Below are 7391 nucleotides of genomic sequence, written 5' to 3' on the forward strand. Positions count from 1 at the left end.
GGTCAGAAATATGTAGAAAGCTTTTGTATTAGGTTACACCATCTATAGGTGAGATAGAAGAAAATAATATCCCACAAATCTAAAAACAGGTGCTGGTAGTAGTAGGCCTCTAATCTCCTGATTGGATTAGATCGCTGAAGCGAGCAAGACAAGAGAGAAAGATTTCAACAAAATATGCATGTTTGTTGCGAATAATCTCTTTCTTATAGACTTATGCAAACATCCTCTCAAGCTCACCTCAAAATCAGTGTGTCTGTTGACTGGTAACGCTACGGTTACTGGCTCTCTCCTTTGATAAGTTTCCTAACGAAGGCTGCATAAATTAGAAGTTTCTCTCTGAATATTAATAACGCATTTATCATTGGTGCTGTTGTTTCTGTTGCTTCCATGGAGCTGATTTACATATGAAAAATGGAAGCTTTCTGAAAACAGAATTTCTGAAGTTTTTGACCTAAAAAGATGTCCTAGATACCTCGAAATCCACATCAAACATGCTCCTCTCTCTCTCTCTTCCTCCCTCTCTCTGTTCCACATGTACACGTACACACACACACACACATAAGGACACAAGCAAAGCCACCATTTTTAGGTACCATGACATCATCTCTGTCAGATTTTCAAAATAATTAGTTGCTTTCTTCATGGCTGGCATACGCTATAGTGAATCTTTTTTTTTTTAGCTGAAGCTGTCATAATGATTCAAATGAGAGACTTTGATCACACCCTGTACTCGCTAACGATTGGGGTGTTTATATGAGCTGTGATGTCTTTAATGATCTGCTTTTGATATCAGTTTTGCTCTTCTCTTTGAAAATGGCTGAAACTACATAATCATCCCAGAGCATGCGCAAATCTTATTGTTCACAACTTGCTCAGGGATTCTACTGTAGGAAGATGAACATGACGAATAAACTATTTTGATCCTCGTCTGCACATAGGGTGTTAGCATATATGTGTGAGCGTATTTTTTCCTCTCACTTTTGGGCACAGTTTTTGAAGTGACTTCCATACTGACTTTAAGCTGTGAAAGCTAAAGAAGAATCAGCGCTTTGATCCGAAGGACATTTTGAAAGTTAGAAATCCCCTATGTTGTCATTCTTAAAGGGATAGCCCAGTTATAAATTAATTAATTAATTTTATTTTATCATTCCCAATGTCATTCCATTATGTGGAACTCAATAAAAACTATTTTAAAGAATGTTGATAACTAATCTGTTTTAGTTTCCATTGATTTTATTGATTGATTGTATTTTTCAAAAATACAATGAAATCTTTCATGAAAAAAATCTTTGCATTTCCTTCCATAAGTATATAGAGGGGGAAATAAGTATTCAACATCTAACCCTTTTTCTCAAAAAACATATTTCTAAACACCTTATTGATTTGACTTGATTTTCACCAGATATCTATATATGGAAATAAATGAATATTAATTCATTTACAAGTGAAGTTATGTGTAATAATGACTCAGGAAAAAAGTTTTCAACACATGAAGAAAGGGGGGTTTAGCAAGGCAGTGAAAGCCCAGACAGCAGCTGAAATCTCTCAGTAGTTCTTCAGCAACCCTCTGCCCTTCGTCATTGTAAATTAATATTATCTGCTTCAGTCCAACATCTACATTAGCAGGATGTTCAAGATGAATGCAGAGTGAACATTTCAGTTAATGATCCAAAACACAGCCAAGGAAACTCTTAAATGGTTTCAGAGAAAGAAAATCAAGCTGTAGTATGGCCCAGCCAACCACCTGACTTAAATCCAATAGAAAATACAAAATAAAGGCCAGATTTGATAGACGTGACCCACAGAACCATCAAGAATTTTACACTGTCAAAGTCTGTGAAAAAAACACACCTAAGCAATGCATGTGACTTCTTTCTCCATATGAGAGGCGTCTTTAAGCTGCCAGCACCAAAAAATAGAAGCCTTGGTAACACTTTATAATAACTACACACTATAAATCATTTATTAAGCATTAGCAAATAGTGAATTCATTATCTGTTAAGCATTAACTCTACATTATTAAGTGCTAGTAAGCAGTTTATAACTGCAGCTACAAATTGCCACAATGGGACGAATTTATACCACATTTTAAAAGTAAAATCACCTCATATTTACTGATTACACGTTCAGTTTTTATTACATGACGGTCTCTTCTTTACATTTAGGTTATAACATATTTATCTCTGCTTTCCGGTCTGTTATTGCATATTGACTTCAATTCTGATTATATTTTAACCAATGTATTTTTTTTTTCTGTTTAATTGAATTATTTATTTTAGCCCCTTAACTGGATTATTAAAACTCAAAAAAATAAAATAAAAAAATACATGCATTAGTCAACCAAACATTAGTTTTTTTTATTTCAATATCTCTCTGTTAGTTGCTCTGTCAACAAATAACAATATACAAATTAAAATTATAATGATGATAATAACAGGAAGGGAAACTCTATATTTAGCTTTAAAAACTGTAAAGTTTTAATAAAGGCTTTGACTCTCAAGTAACCATTTTTGGGGAAAATACTGGATATATATAACAATAATACTAAAACTACTACTACTACTACTACTACTACTAATAATAATAATAATAATAATAATAATAATAATAATAATAATAATAATAATAATAATGATGATAATTTGTATATAATAATTCATATTATATCGTATACCGTCATTCCAACTAAAAATACCGATATATGATTTTTTGCCCATATCGCCAAGCCCTATTTTGCATTGCTAAGAACTTAATTGATTCTATTGTATTGTTTGACATGTATTTGTTTAATTCATTTGTGCTTTTTTCAGTTGTGTTGTTTGTAAAACACTTTGAGAAAGCAACTTTTAAAGGTGACATTAATTTTAAGTGATTTTCTCAACATTTTGACTGTTTTTAAATCTTTAGATTTCAGATTTGACTAATATTATCCTATCACAACAAACCAATAATCAGTGGAAAGCTTAATTATTCAGCTTTTTACGTGTATATATATATATATATATATATATATATATATATATATATATATATATATATATATATATATATATATATATATATATATATAGACAGAGTTGTTAAATGTTAAAATAAGGTGAATTTAATGTTAAAAAAATGGATTATGGATCTGTTTCACCGCTCTTCTTTATTTATTTATTTTTTACTGTATTATTGAAGTATCAGATCGGGTTTCCAAAATCGATAAATCAAAATCAAATGAAACGGGACTCAGACTCGAGGGCAAAAAATTCTGATCGGGACATCAATATATTAATATACTGTGAAGCAGATTTTGTAAATCATTGTAAAGGATTTTGCCAAACTACTGCATATTTATGCATTTATCAAGCCTGCTATTCAAAGCAATACACAAAAATCTATTTGCTAACAATATTAGCAAAATACATTGACAGATTTTTTTAAACAAATAGCCACATTAGGTTAGGTTAAATGAATATGGTTTACTCTCATAGAAACTGTATGTTTAAATCTATGACCGCACAGATGAACAGATGAGACAAAAAAATGACTATCATGCCACTGTCCCAAAGGCATTCCCTATGGTGTTTTTTAATGATCTTTTTTCTCATAGCACACTGTCCGTGCGTAAATATGACAACATCTCTAAAAGTGAGCATCACAACGACATTCCCTTTGAAAATGAAATAAAGGAATTGTTTATCCTTGTGAATTTTAGGCCTTGAGCAAGTGTGTGTGTGTGTGTTGCGTTGCACGGCTCAGTAATCCCAGCGCAGTCACAAGCTAACAGTGCCTCTCTCCTGCCGGGACTTAGCGCACACAATGTGAGCGGCATGTGACTGCATTAGCATAGCTCACTGTCAGACTACACTGGTCTAATCTCTGTACAGTCACGAACTACAGCACCAACAAAGCCTGGGAGAATAATAAAGCAGGAGGATATTCTTGAAAAAGAAGTATGTCCACAGTGGTGACTTTCAGACAGTTTTTGTCATTTAGGAAGCAACAAAACACTATTTTAGCGAGCATAACAATTCCCCTGTGTCCTGTGCAATATCATCGATCTCACCCGGAGCCATTGATTGGGGTCTGCACTCTCTCACCTCATTCTGTTTCCCTTTAGGAGTGCATTAATTCTTCATAGAGAGCGATATTGTCATATGAGAGTTGTCATACACAAAGCAACTCTTATATCATGCACTGCGCATGAAAAGTGCAGGAACAAAACTCTTTAGAAAAAAGTTAAGGGCTGGGGCAAAACGCCAGAAACTGTGATGGTCATGTGAAGCAGTAATGATGTGAATGACTGAAATCATGCCTGCTTTTGGGTCTCATTCAGAACAGTGAACAGAGGGCAAGAGCATTCCGGAAATTCTTTGAGCTGAAGGAGTAAAGCCCAGCAGACTGAGCACATGAGGCTTTCAAGCTGTTCTCCAACACACTGTGAACAGAAGTTTCAGGTGCTGCTGGCTGGAGTCATTCAGCAAAACTATTTTAATTAAATATCTGTGAGTCTGATAACATAATGCGGGCCAAATAATGCGGGAAATTAGTAGAATATCTGCTTATTGTAAAAGTGGCTCTAAACAAGTGTAAATAACTCAAGAATCCATCATGTGAATGAATGCATTCACTGGTTTTCTTTATTTTCAGTCTACTGAAAACATTTAAGAATTTAATATTTCAAGCAAATGTTTTAATGTTGCGTGTAAAACAAATGTCATGTTGTTTTACGATACGTTTATATGCAATCTTCTTACATGCAAACTGCACAAATATATAGTTTTCTTATTGCGCATATCAGACAATCCTCCTCTTTGTTTGAAAAAGCATACTTGATATTTATCTATTTGGGGAGATAACACACGTATAAAGCTTTGAGCAACAGAGCTTATATTTATCATGTGATACAAATGCTCTATCATGTGAGGAAAACAATGTGCCGTTAGATGAAATCCAAAGTAACACTGATAATTAAAATTTTTGCTAAATATTTAGCTTTGATCAATCCTTTAGTTTGAGTAATCTTTGAAAATCTCAAAATTAACTGCAAGTATTTCAAATCTGTTAATGATTAGTTTACTTGAAGTGTGCAATTTCGGAACAACTGCTTTGTATAAAGTACTTTTTTAAATTGTAAGGAAATTGCACAAACGCATAAGTGTTTAGTGTATTTAATGTACTTTCATATGCTTAATTGAAACTATTTCAAGTTTGCTTATACAAAAAGTTGAGACAGTATGGATAATACGGGTGTAAAGCTACATTGGTCTCATGGTTCGGTTGAATTACGAATATCATGCCATCATTTCGTTCAATTCGATATCTCAGTGCATCATGGTGCATTGATTATGCTTTCCATACATTAGATTTTTTCTTCACAACACAAAGTTGTTCTTTATTAAAATCTATAAATATTTGAATATTTATATACTATTTGTCCTTTAATACAAGCAGTAAGATATATGAACTGTACCTTCAATATGACTTGCTCAAAATTTTGATTAACTTTTTAAATTTATCAAACAAAACTCCAATACATGCACAGAACAACATGATATCAAATAAACAATGTAAATATTATCCTGCTTGCTTTTTGAGCGCTGTCAAACAAAGTCTTACACCCCTATGACTGTTAACTGTCTTCACCCGCTCAATAGAAAGGGCTGCGATTGCGAAAGCGCTGTTCACCAATGAGAGACGCGGCAAAGAACAGCCGCGGTTACAGTCTATATGCGCATAATACGCGGTTATCACAGGTTTCTCCCTTGAAGTGAAATAGCAGCTTGTGTGCTGTGCCTTCTTCAGTTTCAATGAAAGACTTTACAGCACACTCAAAAAAGCAGTTGAACTGTGCATAATTATCTACCTTTTAAGTAGTAGCAGCGTTTCATTTACTCGCCCTAACTTCCTTCGTCATGCGGCATTGCACATAGGAGATAAATGGCGTCAGTACGTAATAACCGGTTATGATTATTACTGAACCAATATTGAATTGTCCCTGTATGCATCGCGGTGCACCGAAGAAACAATACATATCGACACCCCTAATGGATAATGCAAATTAAAAAAAGAAAGTAGTAATTACTCTGATTTGTATTTCATTACAGAAAATACAACAAACATTATTTAATGCGTTCCTCATGCATTTTATTGCTTCTTTCTTTTGTATTTTTCAATAATAAACACATTCCAATTCTAGTTTTTGCAACACATTAAACAATTAAAAGACGTTTTAGGGACACCAATGAAGTGTTTCAGGTGTAATTGTCTCCCATTCTTCCTGCAAACAAGTCTTAAAGTGGGCAAAGTTTGAGGTCTTCTTTGTCACATTTTGTGCTTCAAAATGCACCACACATTCTCTATTGGAGACAGGTCGGGACTGCAAGCAGGCCAGTCAAGTACCTGTATCCTCTTTCTCCGCAGCCAGGACTTTGTAATGTGTGCAGAATGTAGTTTTGCATTGTTTTGTTGAAATATGCATGGACGTTCCTGGAAAAGATGTCTTCTTGAAGGCAGCATATTGTGCTCCAAAATCTCAATGAATTTTTTAGCATTAACAGTGCCATCACGGAAGTGCAAGCTATACTTTGCCTAAGGCACTTTCAGTGAAAAAAACAACTATAAAAAACATGAGGAACACATTAAATACTGTCTGTTGTATTGTCTGCAATGAAATACAAGTCAAAGTAAATTTAGAAATCACCTCTTTTTTTTTTTATTTGCGTTTTCCCTAGTATCCAAACTTGCTAGTCAGTCTTGTGATCTAAATGTCAAAGGATTGTGTCCCGACACCAGCAAGGATTTTAGTGGTTTGTGTGTTCATTGCTGTGAGTGCACTTAATTGGGTTAAATTCCAGTTCCTTTCCTTCTTTTTTTAGCAAATTATTTAGTACTCATAGTATTAAAAAAAGTAAACTAATAGCATACTCCTAAGTTAACTTGCAGTTCAAATGACCAACCTAATTGTGGACTAGTGTACTTCAAATGTACTACTTATACACTTATAGTACACTTGGGAGTATACTTTTATACCCCTAAAAGTGTGCAAATTTAGTCCCCAGCAGTATTTAAGTAGTACATTTACAATCAAAGTCATAAACATTTGAACTACATTAAAACCTTTCAAGGTTGTCTAAATCTATTGAACAATGCCCAGTCTCGTCTTAGGACAATTTTGAATAACTTTTTTGATCCACTTCAAATGTTGACTACTGTATACAACAAGTACATATGTGAGCATATGCACTAAAGGAGGTATTTAAATGTATACTCGTTCAAAAAGTATACTTCTTTTTCATAAGGGCTAACAAAGTCCTAAATTTGCTGCAGTTTGCTTCAGAAAAACGTGAGCATAAAATGAGCACATGTATCTGACGGTGAAATCCTCTGAATGACATCCCCATGAT

Source organism: Danio rerio, chromosome 1, assembly GCF_049306965.1.
Source record: "Danio rerio strain Tuebingen ecotype United States chromosome 1, GRCz12tu, whole genome shotgun sequence".
In the NCBI taxonomy this organism is placed as follows: domain Eukaryota; kingdom Metazoa; phylum Chordata; class Actinopteri; order Cypriniformes; family Danionidae; genus Danio; species Danio rerio.